The following is a 19,200-nucleotide window of genomic DNA, read 5'->3' on the forward strand; positions in this document are numbered from 1 at the left end:
CAGATGCACAAAAATCGGAATTAGTTATTTTATTGAAAGCGACAGAAACAGATTCGAGATTGCCGTTGATAAATTCACTAACTACAATAGTGCTACTAATTAAGGTTAATATTGCTAGCAAACTTGATAGTAATACAAGAACCCAGGGATAACTTTCACCCAGAGGGTGAGAGGCGCAGCGCTTACCCAGAGAGGCGTCCCTGCCTGGGGGGGAGGAAGAGAACACAGCCCATCAACTGGTCCGTCAGGTATCGAGGTTCTTCTCTCCCACCTTAACAATCATTTTCTCTGTCTTTTATCCCCAAAACTATGAGGTTCCCCCCCCATATGTGACGTGTAGCGTGATTTGGGTGGAGAGACGAGTGCTATAGTCATACATGTTTAGCACGACCTCTATAATCTTCATTAGCATATGCAGGGGTGTGAGTTGTAATATGCATTTCAGCAGTCACGAGTCAAAGGTCAGTTATCGGACACGAAGCCATTTCGAAGAACAAAGGACCTCTCACATTCCTGTTATCTTACTGTCTTTGCTGACCATAAGCAGGGCTGTCCTGCCTCCACAGGACCTCTCCTTATCTGCACCCTGTGTTAGCCGGGTGAGTCTCCACTCCCCCGGGTCGCACAAGAGATAGCAAGGGCAGTCTTAACAGCTCTTTGTGCACAGGAATCCCACCTCATTATCCAAATTCCACAGCAGTTCACAGGTGCAGTTCAACGCAGGAGACTCGGGACATGTTTACAGGAGGCACCAGAGCACATTACTCCTCAGGGAAGAGCATCCTGCTCTGCCCTTGCAATTCAAAGCAACATGACTGGGGTAATTAAGGGACTGCAGAAAGGCAGACTGTATGCACAAAAGGTTGCTCCCGAGTGTAAGCAGCTCTACAGTTGTTGAAACTGGCCTAAAAGACATAGCAGGAGCTGTGCTACACCTTGTTAGCTTGGACCTCTCTATCCCGTGCTCCATCACACAGCACATGCTGGCAGCAGCATTTCTTCAGGTTTCTCACCGGGCTGCGCAGGAGAAAGCATCATCAACATACAATGGGAGACACAAGTATTACCACGAGTGATGGTGACTGTCGTCTTTTATGGTGCTTTCCTACAGGCCATCTAAGGCACTCATGGCATCGGAAACAGTGTTGGAATTTGGCTGGGCTGAGTCACACGCAACCACGGGTTCACAAGCTCTCCAGTTTGCAAAGTTTGGAGGACCGCTGCCGAAAGCTGGCGACGGGACCTAGGCTGAAACCCTCTCCTCCTCGAGGCTCAACACTCGCCCGCTGAGAAATGCTGAGACATTTGAAGTGAGTATTTCACAGAACTCGAGGGGAATTTTTAACAGGTACCTTTGTACATATATCTGTGCGTCTGTGTGCATGTGTGTGTGAATCAGTGTGAATACTCAATAGCAAGTATAGCGTAACCATTTCAAATCTGTAATCAAGCTACTGTTGTGATTGTAGCAAATTCTATTAACTCACCCTGCAAATCTTAAACTAAGCAGTGATTAAGTACTGCTAAAATCTTGTAATCCACCTTAAACTGTGAATGAACCTTAGATTGCTGATGAATACATATAATCCTTTAGATATAAACCAAGTCTGAGATGAGGATTGGACCTAGCCGCACCTAAACTCCTCTATGAGAAGTTTAGAAAGCAAGGGGGTCTATTCTGAACCTCGTGACTCAACAGGAGGGTCCTCTTTACCCTCTGGTTTCTCCGGTCTCTCTGTATAAATCATTCTGATTACATTCTAATTCGATTTTCCTTTCTATGGTTTAGGAAGTAATAGAAAATTCTGTTAAGTCGCATTTTTATAAACTTCTATGAAAATCACTTTTACCGATACCCTTGACAGTGATTCTTTAAGCGGCCGAAACCAGGCAGTTGTGACAAACAGCCACAGTGTGAGAGAAAGGGAAACATTATCCTTGACGTATTGCTGAGACACCAACTTCAGTAATGATGAGACACCAAAGATAAGTAACTTTCCCCAGGTCTCACCAAGCATGCACTCACGTTTTCCAATTTCCTTTCACTGAACTATACAAAAACTCTCTTTACAACAATAAATTACCCTGAAACGGAGGCCAGATGGCACAACTACCCTTGTCCGCTGGCTTGCATTTTGTTATGCAAAATTTGGATGTAGAAGAGCTGCATCCAAAATGCCTACTGGGAAATCCCCTGGCCCATTCCCACTCGTGAGCGGGGCCGAGGAATTTGTTGAGCTTTTCAGCTGACGTGGGGAAAGCCTGTACCTGTAAACCTCCAAATGCTTTAGCACTACAGATGGTCAAGGTCCAGTTCATGGGAACACTCACTGGTGCTGTTTAATTCAGTACCACAGATGCTGCCAAAAGTTCTCCCTCAGGCAGCATCTCACGCTCACATACACAGGGTAGGTTTTTTTCAATATGCTCTTACAACAGCAGTAAGCAGAAGCAGAGGAAAGCAATGTGAATAAACTAAGTTCATCCACTATCTCAGGGATCGAAGAGTGGCTCTCCACTATCTCAGGGAGAGAAGAGTGGCTCATTGTCTTAAGAATACAGCCTAAAGAGCATCTGGCTTCAAGCCTGATGTTCAGGTGGAATTATTTTTTTCTGTCACGGTGAGGAACAGGTAGAAGGTGTGGGGTGTTTTTTTTTTGTTTGTTTGTAGTTTGTTTTTAAACAACTTACTCCTAAATAAAAAAGGGAACAAAAGGTATTAAGCATCTACAAAGAGACAAGGCACTATCAGAAGCGTAGGACCTAGTAACAAGAAATGACTGAAGAAATGGAGACCAAAAATGGGAAGGGTCAGCAAGTACCCAAGCACAATTCACAAGTGAAGCGATCCTGTCAGCAACTTTTTGCCATCAAAATACTTGATCAGCAACAGTTCAGCCCTTCAAATAAGAGGACAGCAGAGCAATTCAAAAGTGAAAAGGGAACACACATCTTAAAAGACAAGGCCTGGAGAGGCAGTTAATTTAGAGGAAGGAGAGATTGGAAGAGATCTCCAGGCCTATCATCAACTTACTGAATCCCATATTAAGCAATAAGGGGTTGGCTGGTTGCTTTCTACTTGCTTTATTTCCATTGGAAGGCTGTTGCAGAAGCCAACTCTTCTAAGCATTAAGAGGTTTCTTCCAGCTTTCAGCTTAATTTACTCAGGGCCAGGTGGCACATTTTTCTGCTTCCCACAACCTCAAGCTTAGTAACTCTTCTCCCTAAATGGTATTTTCCTCTTCTGCGTTTACAGGACTCACCCCCAATCTTCTTCCACTTGCTTTTCTAGCCAAAGCAAATCCAGAACTCGTGATGTCACCACGTATGGCCATCTCCCATGTCCCAGCAAGCCATGCAGCTCTCCTCTCCAGTTATTCCAGGGGGAGTTCATCTTTCTTGGATGTGAAGGACCAGCAGAGTAACCACATCAGATGAGCTGCACTCCATTCAGTGGCATTAACTCTTCTCTGCAGTTCCCGAAAAGACTTTGCCTGACACACTGCAGTGCAGCACTTTCTTATCTCCACATCACACTGCTGGCTCCTAGCTGCTCTCCTGTGCTTCCCTTTAGCTCTCTGTAGGTCTTCTTCCCCATCCTCAGTTTTGGCCAGCTGAAGAACATCCAACTTAGGGCTCTCAAATTCTTCCCCATTCCCCCTTCTTCCTCTTCTAAATATCTTTGTGGTGGTCTCAGCTTTCTGCTCTTCAAAGAAGTAGCTTATCAGAACAGGACAAGGATAGCAATGGTTTTTCCCCAAGTAAGCAAATACTTTAATTGTTTATTTGAATAAAAAAACTGAGAGGAAGGGAAAAAATGACAGCTAAGTGGAAAGCGAAAGTGTAATTTGTTGCTTAAGCAACTTGAATACTTAGGCTGCAGCTGTATCAGAGGGCTGGCACTTAGATGGCTGATCATGATGATACCTGTACCAATTCAGGCAGTCAGGCAGCTAGAGACTAGTTAGAGTGAGTTAGAATGAGTTTGGTTACTCACTAGATGTAACCAAAACAAAAGAGAAATCTTTCTAACTTGGAAATAGTTAGAACAGTTGTAAGATAGGGAGCTCCGGAGTAATCTCACTTTAAACAGCTCGGCCTTGGAAGAACAGATGCACAGAACCATAAAAATAAGAAAGTTGCGAGATGAGTACAAAACCAGCCTTGAAGGACATGGTATACGTGATCCCAGGACAGAGCTTGCGCAGAAATAGAGGTCAGTTGGCAAACACAGTGAAGAAGAGTATGAGCCTTCATCTGAAGACCCCCGACGACCACCCGGAGGCACCAACAAGCATGCGTGAGGGACATTAGCATATGTTAATAAGTTCTCAGAAATAAGATGAATATGTATAACATTTCTGGGAAATCAAATGCATAGCTATGTAACAGGCCAAGATAATCTGCAAACTAACACTGTTTAGGTATGCATGCTAGGTGGAATTATCCCCCGTGCATCCAGTGCCGCAATAAAGAATGCCTGTTTTCTAACACACAAACAAGTGTTAGAGAGTTCTTTTACGAGCGACTTTTTCGGTAACAATGATGAAGCCAAAAATCCTTCCACTAAGGTTTCAAATTACAAAACACCTTCATCTAAGGGAAGACAAAATGTATACAGACAAACATTGCCATAGGTTTATAGTGCCTTCTCAGCACGTTTCTCTTATGGCACCAAGAACTTACTGGTATGACAAATTATGAATTTGAAGTGCTATTTTAAAGCAACTGACAGCTGAATCAACAGTAGTGAGAAAACAGTCAAGAATTTGAACTTGCAGAATGGGAGATGATTTGTGACTTTCTCAACACCTCTTACTATTGACACGCGGAAACGAACTTCACAACTCACACAGAGTTATAAAGCAGGCATGTTTATTGCGGCGCCGGGTGCAAGGGGATTTCTCCACAAAGCTTGCACACAGGGTTAAAATCATGACAGGTATTTAAAACAGTTAACAAAGTTAGTTACGCCTACTGGTGCTACTCCTTAATAACTATTGGTTAATACAGGGACAAACTGAAGCATTGGCTAATGCGACTCGGGTTGGACTGGAGAAATTAAATGAACCGCTGCAGGCAACATTGAGAATGACATTGCAAAATAGACTAGCCTTGGATCTGCTATTGCTGCATGAAAATGCGCTGTGCGGCTATTTGGATTTAGTAAATGATACTTGTGTTCATATACCAAATGTAACTAAAGATCTTGATGAACAACTCGATCACATAAAACATGTGGCAAAGGCCAGCCGTCAATTGAGAGCAGGGTTGGAAACAACCTGGTTGAATAAGCTGTTACATGGATTGGGATTTTTACTATCAGGATGGTTTGCTGCTTTATTGCAGTCTGTGATTATTGTAGTTATTGTAGTAGTTGTTTTTTGGATGATATTGGCTTGTGTCAAATCTGTGTTCACCCGGGTGTTAAGTCATCAGGTGTGTATGATCTCTGGCTGTACAGAATTGAAGGTGAGTCCTGGAGTGGAGGAAGTCTAATGGGAGGGATACCCCCAAAAGCGATGTTATGCAAGCGTGATTTGGATTTCGATCCGAGTGACTATAGTCACGGGGTGGATAAGGTGGACTTTGGATAATGAGGTGGGATTCTTGTGCTCAAAGAACCATTAAGACTGCGCTTGCAGTGTGACCTGGGGGAGTGGAGACTTGCCCGGCTAACGCAGGATGCAGATAAGGAAGGGGCCCTGTGAAGGCAGGACAGCCCTGCTTGTGGTCAGCAAAGACAGTGAAATAACAGGAATCTGAGGGGTTCTTTGTTTCTTCGAAAGGAGTCGTGTCCGATAATTGACCTTTGCCTCGTGACTGCTGAAATGCATATTACAACTCACACCCCTGCATATGCTAATGAAGATTATAGAGATCATGCACTTGTCTCTCCACCCAGATCATGCTACACATCACATATGGCAGGGGGAACCTCATAGTTTTGGGGATAAAAGGTGGAGAAAATGATTCTTAAAGTGGGAAGGAAGAACCTCGATACCTGACGGACCAGTCGATGGGCTGCGTTCTCTTCCTCCACCCCAGGCAGGGACGCCTCTCTGGGTAAGCACTGTGCCTCTCACCCTGTGGGTGAAAGTTATCCCTGGGTTCTTGTATTACTATCAAGTTTGCTAGCAATATTAACCTGAATTAGTAGCGCGACTGTAGTTAGTGAATTTATCAATGGCAATCTAGAATCTGTTTCTGTCACTCTCAGTAATAACTAATTTCAATTTTTGTGCATCTGCGCAGTGCAAGTCCTTTTGCTGCGGCTCTGATAAATGAATCAGTGAAAGTCCTGGGACTCTGACAGATTTTGAAACTACATTTCTTTTAACACGGCAGTTGGCATTAAGGATGGGTGTTAAGATTACGAAGAATAAGGAGCTCAGCATGGGAAGGAGTGAGGCATCTTGCGCAATCCAGAGTGGAAAGTTGAGGAGTGGCATAAGCACATCTGTTGGTCTTTCAGCAAAATGGTTTGACTACAGATTTTAGCATGTGATCAGGAGGAGGTGAAGGGTTAGGGTAATGAAAAGCAGGGAACTCAAAATGGGAAGGAGTGCGTGTGTGTTGCACAGGCTGGGATGGAAAGTGGAAGCCTGGCCCAGGAGCCTGCAGGTGTGTGTCTTGCAGTGGGAACATACACCCACCAAGCTTAGCATGTGAGTCAACCCTAGAGCAATGTCTGTGATGATGTGGCTGCAGAAAGAAACTTTCAATTTCTGCCTTTCTCACTATAGCAGAAGAAATAATTGGCATGTTACTTTAATAAATAACAAAACTGAACAACTTAAGTTGCTGTTTTAATGATGTTAATAACCTTGAATGCAGCAACTGTTTATTTGCATTTCATTAAAACACAGTGTAATCAGGGAATCCATTGTCATCTGGAGTGGAGGGAATATAATTTTCACTGAAAAGTGAGTACTTGTAGAACTTTTGTTGTTACTAAAAGTGCTGAGTTACCAAACCACTTGAAAACATATATTTCTCTAGAGCTGCGTTTTATTAGATGAACCTAAGCAGGTAAGGAAGAAATTGAATGTTGGTCCTTCATAAACTGAAATGTTCTCAGAACATATTGTCGTGTCTATCAAGAAGATGCGTTTAAATGAATAATATGATGAAATAAGATTTTTTTAAAATAATTTTTAATCATAACCTTTGTAGAATGAAGATCTTTTTAACAATAGAAACACAAGGAGAAAAGCTTTAAAAAATACAAGTTAAGAGTTTGCAAAAGTACTGGAAGCTGGTAGCAGGTACACTGAAATGAGAGGCTCCAGTTTTTTCTAGTGACGTGGAGAGCACTGGGGTTTTTCAGAGGGACTGGCATGTGGGTGGTGTGTTATGGTTCTTGTTGTTGTTTCTCAGCGTTTTTTTAGTATTTGTTAGTGTACAGGGTCCGATTTGATCCAGAAAATCCAGAGGAGAAACAGTGTAGTCAGCCTCTTACTATTAGTAAGAATTCCAGCAAACGAGTGGTGACAGACTTGAATGAGTGAACTCTCCGTGAGCTTGGGCTGAACAGAATCTAAGTAAAAGCTATGCAAGAGCATTGAGATTTGGGTGAATAGTAATTTTTCCTTCTCCAAAACAATCACTTTAGCTACCTGATGTCATGTTCCCTTACTGGGTTCCCTTTATTGCACCTTTGGCCATGTGCAGAGTCTTTGCAAGCAGGATCTATACAATTTAACCAAAAAAATTACTTTATGCTTTCTGTAAACACAAAAGATGGCAAAGAGTAGCAGGACACTATGAGAGGCATTAGCATGCTCCCTGAAGGAGATACTTCAAGGTCTTTGCTGGCCTAGAAGGCTTCAGCCAGGATGCGAAGGGTGGAGGGGCTGCTGCTTCGTGGACTGGGCTGATCTGGAATCTTGCTGAGCTCCTGTCTTCCAGTTCATTGGGTTTTTCCATTAGGATTTTAAGTCTTTTCACGTTGATTTTGTACTATTTAATTCCTGAGTTCCCAACAGTCCCACTTACAACAGTCCAACTTCTTTCTGCATTTTACCCTTCTCACCTTGCAAGGGTCAACTCTGTTCTTTCTCACAACTTAGTAATTTCCCCGTGAGTCTGAGCCAAAGATGTGCAGCTGCCCTGTGTCAGAGCTCAGCCTTGGATCCGACAGCTGGACCCTCTGGGTAGGGGAGCTGAGGGTGGCAAACCAGCTGATGTTCAGGTCCTTCTCCGTAGTAGTCGAGAGTTGATTCTGTTGTACTGAAGAGGCTTTTCTGTTCTTATTGAACCTACACAGTAGAACTGAACTAGCCAGGTCTATGTAAGTTGGATGAGGGTTTTTGAGAAATAAGCTAAGTGGATGCTAGAATTTCATATGGTTACGTGTTACTTATAAATGGAAAACTTAACTGGTTTATAGCTATTTAATCTACAAAATCTTGGTTTGGTTCAAATTGTATTACTGTGTAGTAAGAAATTCTTTGCCCATGTTACTAGCTGCTTTTCAGCATTCGGGGAAAGTAGCCTTTCCTTTCACATATTTTTCGGGTATGCCACCCGTAACTTAGACATCAGCTTTTTGGTTAAAAAGGAATGTATAGGGCTTTTATCTGTAACCACCCTCCCCTTGCCTCTAGTCTGGTGCCCCATGTTGGGCACCAAATAGGACTGTCATGGTTTAACCCTAGTATGCAGCTAAGCACCACACAGCTGCTTACTCACTCCCTCTTCCACAGGATGGCGGGGGGAGAATTGGAAGGGTAAAAGTGAGAAAACTTGTGGGTTGAGATAAAGACAGATGAATCATTCTTTTAAAAAAACCTGTAGGTTAAAAAATCCCCAAATTACAAAGAGAGAGGAAAATAAAACCCAAGCAAAAAAAAGTGATGCAAAAGAAAATAATTGCTCACCACCAACCGACTGCTGCCCAGCCAGTCCCCAAGCAACAGGAGCCCCTGCCAGACCTCCCTCCCTCCCTCCCTCTCCCCCAGTTTTGTTGCTGAGCGTGACATCCCATGGACTGGAATATCCCTTTGGTCAGCTGGGGACAGCTGTCCCAGCTGTGTCCCCTCCCAGCTTCTTGTGCACCCCCAGCCTACTCGCTGGTGGGGTGGGGTGAGAAGCTGAAAAGGCCTTGAGGCTGTGTAAGCACTGCTCAGCAGTAACTAAAACATCCCTGTGTTATCAACGCTGTTTTCAGCACAAATCCAAAACACAGCCCCATCCAAGGGCTGTTGGATGTGAAGAAATTTAACTCTGTCCCAGGTGAAAGTGACAGAAAAGTTGTACTGCTTCTTTTGCAATACGGGCACAGTATATAGAGCCTTTCTTTGTACTGAAATGTTGAAGAGTACTTTGATGCAGTTTGGATAGAAAACAGTAAAACAGCTAAAGTAAACAGCTAAAAGTAAACATCTGAGATGCAAAACCCTGGCTGTGCTGAGGGGCTAATGAGCTGGTCTGAATGCATTCAGGTGCTCCATGTGTTTCTCTTCTCTGACTAAAGTGAGTGTGACCTCTAAATGTTTTGTACTTCTAAAACCAATGAGTTGTTAACACCCTTACTAGTTGTCCTATGCCTTAAGTCCAGAGTCAGAAGGCAAATTTCTACAAACACCTCTTGTAGTGGAGGCAATACTTGTTTACATTTACAATGTGGATGAAATTGAATCCGTGCCATAGATGACATTAGTAACATTTACAACAATTACATGTTTTTATTTCATACTCTTTTCCATCTTTACTTTCTATTTCAATTCTATGTATGTACATGCTTTCATTTTAGCCTGTAAGTTGTTATTTACAGGTGCAGGTGATTTTAAAAAGGCTAATACTTTGCTAGAGGTGTAAATTATGTTTCCTCTTTCTCAGCTGACAGTTTTAAAAGATAGATCTTTTCAGTGTTTGCTGTTTATCAAATTCCAAAAGGATCTGCAAAAAAGCAGCAAGGGCCTAGTCCGAAAAAAGAAAAACCTGAGGCACTTGAATTAAGGTGTTGACTTTTCTTAAGTCGATGGAATCCAGAGGCTTGAAACTGAAACTAAGTGACTTCAGGCTAGAAATTAGCCCAGCAAAGTTAGTTAACGATAGGAGTGGTTGCCCAGGGCATGGGGTGGATTTTCTAGTGCTAACTGATGAGAAGGTGCATCTTAAGTGGAAGGCAGGAGCCAGGGGCAGGAATAGCTGGATCAGGTGCAGAGGCATCGGTCACGCAAGAAGCCAGAGGAGGTGATCACAGTCATCCTTCTTGACCTTAAAAGTCTGCCAATGCAGGGCTTCACCAGGGGCTTCTCTTTTCATAAGGAAAGGGACAAAAGAGGAATTATAGCTCAGGACAGTTGCCTTTTTGTTTTTGTGAGGGCAGTACCTGGGGAACTGTAGGGGAAGGCCCAATGAAGGCTGAACACTGGCACGGACCTTGAGTTATGTGTTGACCCAGCAACATGTAATTTTGCGTGATGAAAGGTGCTGGAGTACCCAGGAGGCAGGGCAGGCTGAGCAACCTTCCTGCTTTTTCTCTGAGCCCTGAAATCCACAGCAGAGCTTTTTAGCTGAAGGGAGGTCCCCAGGAGATGGTGCACACTATGCATCTCCCTGTACACCCACGTGGCTCTGGGGAGTGCACCTGAATGCCTGTACTCTGGTTAGAGAGGACAAATTGCTCTTTTAAAGCTCCAGTGCCACTGCCCCGCAAACGTGCAAGTTTTCCACCTTCCTGTGCCCTTCTCCCCCTCCTTTCCAAAAAGCCCTCTCACCCCACATCCAGCGTCTCAGTGGAAGATGCACTGTCTCCCTTTGGAACAAAAGCAGATCTTGGAGAGCAAGAGTCCTGCTGTGCCCTCTGATGGCTGTAAAGAGGACAAAGTCCACAACAGGAGAGTTTATCTCCTGCCTCCTTTCCTAGCTCTGTCAGCAGATAGATGTAGGAGCAGTTCTGACTGAGTTTCACTGCGTGTGTGAAATGTTCACTTTTCCTTAGGAGAACTGCCCCTTTCCTTTAGACAGAGAAACACATTTAAGAACAAGGGGTTTGAACGTGCTCCAGGCTGGAATACCTACAGATGCCATACCATGACTGGCCAGTTTAAAGATGAATCTAGAATTCAGATCTGTTTAAACACTGGCCTCCAAATGAACTACTGAGTCCAAAAACCCCAGACCTTGGAGCAAGTAGCGCAGGTGGCATCCAGGTCTGGATGTTGCAGCTTGATCCCGTCTCAGCCCCGTAGCTTTAGGGAGCCTGCTGGAGCATCTGTGGAGGCTGGTAGAAAGCCAGTGACTAATGTGTCTGGGGTCTTTGGAGCAGATCACAAGGAAAGGCAAGGCTCTACCTTCTTTAGGTCTCACAGGGAGTGATCGTCACTTGTGGAACTGAAATAAAGTAAATAAATCGAAAGATGCCCTGGGAACAGGTGTGATCCACGGCCAGAAGAGTCCTGAGTACTCTGAGCAGCCTCCCTGCTCACACCACCTCCCTTCTCCCCTGCGTCTGCAGCTCCTGCTCCATCCCCCAGCCCTGCTCACTTGCGTTGCAGGTGTACCTCTGTGCTAACACAGCGGCTCGCTAACAGCTTTGCTCTCTGTCCTCAGGGAAGAAAGAGGACTCGAAATGGAATTCATAGCAGTGACAGCACTGGTTTAAGATAAAGCAGTTGGGATGACTACTCTTTCCCCAGCCATTTCCAGCTAATAAGGATTTTGTCACTGTGACTGCCCTCAGCTTTGTGAACTGCCACTCCACAACCACCCTTGCGGGGGTGTGGGGGGGTGTGTGCATTGCTTTCCCACACAGTCCTGAGGCACCGCTTCAGATCGGGAAACTAATGGCAGTCCATGTCTCTCCTTCACAGGAAAGGGGCATGATGCTTGCCCCTGGCTCTGCTCTGATGTCGGAGCACAGCTGGCAAACAAGGGCAAGGGGAAGCCTCCAGAAGCTGAAGAAATCCAATCTAATAACCAGGACTTCAACCACCTGCAAGCCTTGCGTCTGGCCAAGGACTGCTTTTTGAGGATGCCACCTTCCCCACTCACGTCAGCTCCATCGGTCCCAGCCTGCTCTTGGAAGACAAGCTGTGTCAATACAGTGGCAGAGGCCAATACTGCAATTTATGCCGGATGGGGTGTTTCATAGCCCAGCTGCCGAATGGGAGTGCTGATGGCCAGGTGCTAAAAGCCTTCACCTTGGGGGACGAGATCTGTGCAAAGCAGGGAAGCAGAACCCAAGGGGCTCACTGGGAGCACAACACTACAAGGCGGGATCCTTGCTGTGGGACATATGCAGGGAAGAAAAACTCTGTGACATCAGTGGCTCCACTGGGTACATTTTTCTAGGAATTTTGCTTCCTCCTGTGAACTTGACTAGAACTAGTGTTCCCACTTTGATCTGCTTCTAGATGACAAATCTGAAAAGCTGTCAAGTTCTCTTAAAGACCTCTGATTTCTGTAATCGAAGCCACCGATTCAGCAATAGCTATTTTAAAGGAATCGGGACAAGGCATGAGATGAAATACCTTTGTCTGCTGAATGCCGGTTGCAGTTTAATAGGCTGTTGTCCTCTTTATCTGGCATATGGGTGTTTAAATTGGGAGGTGGAATCAAACAGTCAGCTCTGTTATCCTAGGAGCTAATTGAGGGAATCTTTCCGTGGTCAGACTGCACTGCTGCGTACCATTGGCTGCTGGTGCAGGTACTGGATTAGCCACACACTGCTGCCCTTCTGCTGGGTTTTGCTGAGTGCGGCGCTCCTGCCTGGGGCCTTTGGCTTCCCTGGGCTGGAACAAACCCGTTCATCTCCCCGTAGGCAACTCCCCAGAGTGTAGAGACAGTAACTGCGAGAATGTAGAGACAGAACAAGAAAACTAGAGGAGATTTATTACTGAAAACAGGAAACACTTTCTTACTATTATTTATTTCTACAGGAATCTATTTCTAGCTCTGTGACACTGTATCGCGCGGTACCTAGCACCCACACTTCCTCTAGCATACCCCATGTTTGGGTCAAACCCTGTCGCCTGCAACTGCACTATTTGGAAGGCAAGTACAAGTAGAGCAATGAGGATGCGCTGGAGCTTGGCAGTGAGGTGGCCTTGGCGTAGAAACAGCAGAAGCTGCTGCCAGCATGGACATTGAAAGCCATGGGTCACTGCAGGGAAGCAGGCTAGCCCAGGGAGCCTGCATAGCTGCTAAATGTGGATGCCCGGATGGAAAGGCAGGAAGCCCCAGCTCTGGTGTCAAAAGACTGTTTGGGACAGGACGTAAAACATGGTGTGGTGAAGTGGCAGATGAGCAGAAGCAGCCTCCTGGACATCAGCTGGGGTGTGGCTGTGGTGTTGTGGTGATAAGGATGGGGCCGGAGCCTTGAACTTCTCCCTGTCCTCTGCTGCAGCAGGGCCTGAAAGTGTCATAGACGCTGTGTGCGCAGATGTACGGGCACTTCCCATCTGGGTGGTTGCTTTAGCTTGCTAGATGTGGACTTGCTGGGTGCAAATGTCTGGATGTCCTCCTGTGGAGCTGCTGCAAAGGATTGGTTCTCGTACGCAGAAGCAGCTCCCACCGCAGGCTGGATATCTGGGCTTCTTCTCAGGTGGCCTTCCTTAAAATCCGGGTCCAGTAGGGATGCAGCTGGTGCTCTGTTTTTTACACCAGCACTTGGCTGGCCCAAATCACAGCTGTTGGAAGCAAACTAGAAGATTGATTTCTCTGAACACACAATGAAGCGCTAGCCCTTTTCTAGCTACCAAAGCACCCTAGTCCTTTCCGTATGTGATTTAAATACCTGATACGGTTCAATATAAAAGTTAGGAAGAGAAGAATGGGTCTTTTGGACAGAGTGGTACTTTGCTTGCAGTAAGGGTGTGAAGGTGCTGTGCTGTACAGCGTGACACCAGCACAGCCACACTGAAGGCAAAAGAGGATGCCCTGTAAAACAGGGACAGACGTGGCTCTGCTCCCTCCTTCAGGTACCCATGGTGTAACCCTGCAGACAGCTCCTGGAAAGAGCCCCTTGGAGCACCTCCTGCCTCGCAGACCTCAGAGCAGGCGCTGGCTGAAACACGTGCAAGTTGCCTGTTGTGTGTGTAATGCCCATTAAAATTCCTTGTTACGACTCTCTCCCGGTGCGTGGGCACTGCAGCTGCAGTTCACTGATGTTGGACCTTCCTTTCGAGGGAAGGTGCAGGGCAGGAGCAAGGCGGAGAGCTGGAAGCCAGCGGTGAGGTGTGTCCAGGAGGTGAAATGGGACATCGCGGGTGCACAGCCGCTTGGCAGTTGGGAGTCTCCGCGGGTGTTGTTGAGCAGCAACCTCGTCAGGTGAGGTCGGGAAGGGTGTGGGGTGGGACTCCGGACAAAACTGGGGCTATAAATGAGAAACTGGGAGCTTTGACCTTGGGAACTGCACTGTGGCTGAGTGGAGGTGAGGGACGGTGGGGGCCGTGCGAAAGTGCTTGGGGTTTTTGTGTGTGCTGATGATTTTGTCTGTTCCTGACAGCTGGGTGCAGAGCTTTGGTCCCGACGGCCTCGCCGCCCTGCCGGATGTCTTAAAAAAGGTCCAGGAGGAGAAAGACGCTGCAGGATGAGGAGTTGATCAAGTGGGCATCATCGCTGAGTGCCTGCCATAGCTTCTGGAAAGCCACAGGGCTCGTTGCTGCTCCGTGCTCTCCCTGGCTTTCCTGGCACAGCCCCACAGACGTGGAGCTCTGCGTCCATTTCTGTTTCCAGTGTTCTTAATCTTCCTGTCTCTTTCCCCTCCCCATGATTGTTCTCCCTGTGTGTTCAGCGGGGTGGCCGTCCTGGTCCCAGGGTGCAAGGAGAATGGCTGGTGACCACATCAGTGGTGCACACCACAACACTGTGGTGAGGCTGGGGAAGAGCCTCAGGTCCCTGGTGACTGCAGACGATTTTCCTATGCAGGATTCTTACTGTGTTTGTATATGGTGTGGTTATGTGAGGAGGGAAAGAAATACCGGTTCAGCGTGGTACAGCCAGGGAGGGAGGGAAAAGGAACGAGGAGCAGGGCAGGTTGCTCGTGTGGGGAGGAGGCAGTGGTTTGTTTGGGGGCTTAAAGATCTCTTCTGAGATGGAGATGGGGCTGTGTGTGCTTGGGATTGAGCTGAGGGATTCCTGTGAGTAGGGGGGGCAATTGATAGCAGTGTGAATCTTGGCTGTATTGGAATTCAGCCTGGTGGTTTCCTGCATCAACAACCTTTCCTGCTGTCTTTTGGAGGTAAGAGCCAACTAAGGTGGAATCTCGGTGTGACTGTTGGTGCTGAAGTTCTCATCGTAGCCTAGTCGGAGAGCTCTGGAGGAGAGAGGGGAGGTGTCTTGTTCCAAAAATTTGTCAGCTCACTGATTTGCTTCCTCACAGTTTATACGGTACACGAGGCAGACAAGAGACCATCTGATGCCTCAAGGCTTTTATGCATGGCCAGGTAAAAAGCCTTGTCCCGTGTCCGGAGATGACTTCACACAGCCACAGCTCCGGCCGCATGATGTCTGCCCAGATATCTCAGGACAGTTGCTGGAATGGGGAGGGAAAATGGTGGTGGAAGTTTCCTGCTCTCTGGTAAATCCTTGTTATCGTCACATTGCTTGCTTTGCTTTTTCCCCTACTGTACATTTCCTGGTACCACCACCATCATACGCTTTTTCTGGGACTTTCAGAATACTTTCCTTCTGTTTGTCCAGGCCTGTGAGACTTCAGCTGCTCCGCCCTCTTCCGTGGCTTAGTCTACTCCTCTCTGATCATGCCTCTTAAGTTACCTATGAGGGCTTGATGTGCTTCCGTATTTTTTCCTCTTTGTCATTCTCTGTATCTGTGGGTTTTTCTATTTTTATTATTTTACACTCCTGTGCAGTGAACACCTGTTTCCCCTTACCTGTGAATGAGCTGGGGCACTTTCTTGTCCCTGTCTGGGCTCTTCCGCGCTCTCCTTTGGTAAAGGGAGAGTCTCTGCCTCCTCCCAAGGCCACATGCTCCTTCGGTGGCTCCTGGAGTCTTAAGTTTCACCAAAAGCCTTTCTCTTGCTGGCAGCGTGTGGTTTGAGACGCATCTCTCCCTTTCTTGTCACTCCTCTGTCCCATCAGACAGAAGGGTAACGTAGATGTTTGGACAAGGTTTTGGAGCAAGTGTTTTCTCATGGTCATTCCTCAGAGCACACTCAGTCACGAGGCATTCCCATCGCCCTCTTCTTCAGAGCTGGCCTGGTCTCAGACGTTGAGTGCAACTTTCTTTTCTCCTTAGTTTGGGAGCAAAACACCGCTGGGTACAAAAGAGAGGATGCTGCTCCTGGCAAGAGCTGTTGCTATCCAAGTCCCTTGCGTGATGACAGATGCTGCGAAGGGTCTGTGTACCCCCTGAGTCCTGCCTCAACCCGTGTACATGGTGGTAGAAGTCCTGTCTTTTGCTGCGCTTGAGCTTTCGACTCTTAGTGGCCTCTCAGTGGAGGCTCTCTTCTGAGTCTCACTCTTCGTTTTACAACGGGTCTGCACTTGCACACTCCTGGGCTGGCTTGTGGGGTAGCTGCCGATCCTCTCTCACTGCAGCTGTGAGCAGGTGCTGGAGGCTTTTACTGGAAGAGCAGAAATGGATGGAGTGGAGCGATTCAAGCCCGTCTTGGGTGGCCTGGAGAGTGGAACCTCGGTGGTGCTGAAGGTACATATTCCCTCAGGGTTTTGTGGACGTGGCACTTGGAATCTAACGCAGGAGCTGGAGAGCTTGAAGCGGGATGAATTTGGTGTGGATGCCTTTGGCTTTACTGCTTTTTTTTCTGCTGTGGCTTTGCGTGTTGTCCTCTGACCTCCTAGTAAGTCCTGAACCACTGACTTCCAGTCCACGCTCAGAAGGTTTCTCTTTTGTGTGTGTGGTTGGTTGTTTCTTTCAGGTGGCCTGTATGCAGCTGAGCAATGCCATGATCTGTCCTGCTGGTGAACTTGACTTGGGAGTTCAGATTCGTACTGAGTGGATGCATTCAGGACTTCATCACATCCCCAAGGTAAGGAGCTGCCATCTTTCCTGTCTCCCCATGGAGTGTGATGGCCCCACAACAGCAGCACAGCTGTTTTCAGTGGGAAAACCCCAGAAATGCTGTGTTTCTAGCGGACGCAAAGCAAGGCTGGTCTTGTCAGATCTGCTGCTGCGATGAGACATGCTATGTTGCGGGCGTTTCAATATCCTTCTGGCTGCCCACGCTTGCAGGGACTTTCAGCTCTGAGCATGGGTTTTTGTTAAATAGCGATAGTGCTTTTTACTGGAAACCCGTGACGGTGATCTCTGTCTGTGAATGTGCAGTTTGCCCTCCCTTCTGGGTCTGTTTCTAGCCTCAGCTATGTGATTATGTGCTCTTCCTAGGGCGTTATTCAAACCTGTAGGCATATTATCAATATACCTGATCCAGACCATGTTACTTAAAGGTTCACTGTGAACCCTGAAACCCTGTCGTCTTAGAATCATAGAATCATAGACTAGTTTGGATTGGAAGGGACCTTTAAAGGTCGTCTAGTCCAACCCCGCCTTGTAGTGAGCAGGGACATCTTCAACTAGATCAGGTTGCTCAGAGCTCCGTCCAACCTGACCTTGAATGTTTCCAGGGATGGGGCATCTACCACCTCTCTGGGCAACCTGTGCCAGTGCTTCACCACCCTCATGGTAAAAAATTTCTTCCTTGTATCTACCCTCTTTTGGTTTAAAACCATTACCCCGGTCCTACGCAACAGGCCCTACTAAAAAGTCTGTCCCCATCTTTCTTGTAAGCCCCCTTTAAGTACTGAAAGGCTGCAATTGGGTCTCCCCAGAGCCTTCTCTTCCCCAGGCTGAACAATCCCAACTCTCTCAGCCTGCCCTCATAGGAGAGGTGTTCCGTCCCTCTGATCCTTTTCATGGCCCTCCTCTGGACCCGCTCCAACAGGTCCATGTCTTTCCTGTCTTCCAGCAATGCACTTCAGAGGCCTGTGGCTCGATTGATACTTTCTCAATATTGCAACGCCATCAGTTTTCATTGGGTGTTTTTCGGTGTGCTTACGGCATTGACAGGAGCTGTGAACACTGGAGAAAGAAGAGCTGAAACTGCAATTGGATATATGTGAAGAACAGTGTGGGGAAGACTCTGAAGACCCGTGGATTTGTTTAAATGAGACTCGTACTCAGATGCGATATCCTTTAGCTATATGCTGGGCTGTGGATGAGCGTGGGAAAACTGACCTTCCTAGAAGTTTTCTCAGCTCAGCCGCCGCTCTACCAGAACAGGAAACGTGCACATATCCAAGCCCTTCATGCTACTAGGCGGGCATAGGATCGCATGTGGGTTCAGACAGAGATTTCCATGGAGTCCTCTGGTCTTTAGGGAAGGGGGTGTGTGGTGGGGTTGGGGCAGCGTGGTTACCCCTTAAGCCAGGTGAACCCAGACATCTTGCTGTTCTTGGGCTGTAGTTGTTATGAAATTTTGCATGCTGGGTTGTCTGACTCTGCCTAAAGAATAAGGGAGCGGGTAAGGGTAAGGCTGGTGCTGCACCCTGCAAGAGAGGTTGGTCTGCTTCTGGAGCTTGTGAGCATCAGGAGGCAGAGCTGGCCCCCAGTGATTTGCTACTGTGTGGGCCACAGCTTGTCGGGTGTTTTCTGTGTTTAGACTGGCCTTTTAGGCAAGCTGTGGCTTGCCTTCTGGGCAGCACGATGCAGGTGACGTTTCTGTGCAGCGTATTCAGCTTTTTGGAGGTGGCCCCCAGAGGGCACGTGAAAGAACGGCTGCTTTACAGGAATATCATTTTGGAGTATTTTCATCCGTCCCCTTTGGTGTGTGAATCTGGGGAGAACAGCAGTCTCTGTAATGGACCTTTCCCCCTGCACAGAGAAATGCCATCCCACGGCCGTAGCGTGGGATGTGCCACAGCTGCAGCTCTTTGCGGTTGGGGGCGTAGACTGACCCTGTTCAGGAGGGTGACCGGCTAAGAGTAAAGAAGTGAGAAAAGAGCATCCTGCTGCCCTGCTAACTACGGGGCACTCCTTGTGATGTGAGACTCGGACTGAAACCTTATCACCCCTGCCCCCAGAAGTGGCACCTGCACTCTTTCCATTCCATGGTCAGTTCTGAAACAGGTCTGTCCAGCTCCCTTAGGAAAAGGCTCCTTGGCTGGCACCTCCACTTGGGGAGAGGAACTGCCCCTCAAGTCCAACTCCTGCCTAGGGCTGCCTCCGCCTTCTGCTGAGACACCCGGAGTGTCCCTTGGAGAAGCTGTACA

Source organism: Gavia stellata, chromosome 12, assembly GCF_030936135.1.
Source record: "Gavia stellata isolate bGavSte3 chromosome 12, bGavSte3.hap2, whole genome shotgun sequence".
Lineage (NCBI taxonomy): Eukaryota > Metazoa > Chordata > Aves > Gaviiformes > Gaviidae > Gavia > Gavia stellata.